This window comes from Bison bison, unplaced genomic scaffold, assembly GCF_000754665.1.
Source record: "Bison bison bison isolate TAMUID 2011002044 unplaced genomic scaffold, Bison_UMD1.0 scf7180017864371, whole genome shotgun sequence".
In the NCBI taxonomy this organism is placed as follows: Eukaryota; Metazoa; Chordata; class Mammalia; order Artiodactyla; family Bovidae; genus Bison; species Bison bison.
This window is the reverse complement of record NW_011494943.1, coordinates 1,482,886-1,483,311: the sequence shown is the minus strand read 5'-3', so window position 1 is coordinate 1,483,311 and position 426 is coordinate 1,482,886.

Sequence of the window (426 nt, the reverse complement as noted above, 5' to 3'; positions counted from 1 at the left end):
GGCCGCCGAAGCCTTTGGCTCCAAAGTTGTTCAAACAGAGAGCGGGCGTTTGCGGTTTCGATGCATTTTCTTCCAGTGGGTCCCTTGACACCCCGCCCTCCCGAGCCCGGAATGGGAACCGGCGTGACCCACCCCCCAGCCCCACCCTAGACCCTGCCAAGATGCTGCTTGGGGAGGAGGGGCCGGGGAGGCACCGAGACGGGCTGTGGATGCCTCCCGGACGCGGTCCGCACGCAGGCTGAAGCCGACGTCTGCACGTGTGAGGTCACTCCGAAAATCCCCCCCGCACCGGACACCGACGCGGCTGTTCCCCAGAGGAAGCAGATAAGCAGACAGACCGAGGACAGGAGCCGGCGGAGGTTAGGTTTCCTGCCGGATTGCAGAGGATGTGACCGGCCAAGACTCGGGCCGGGACACCTGCGGGGC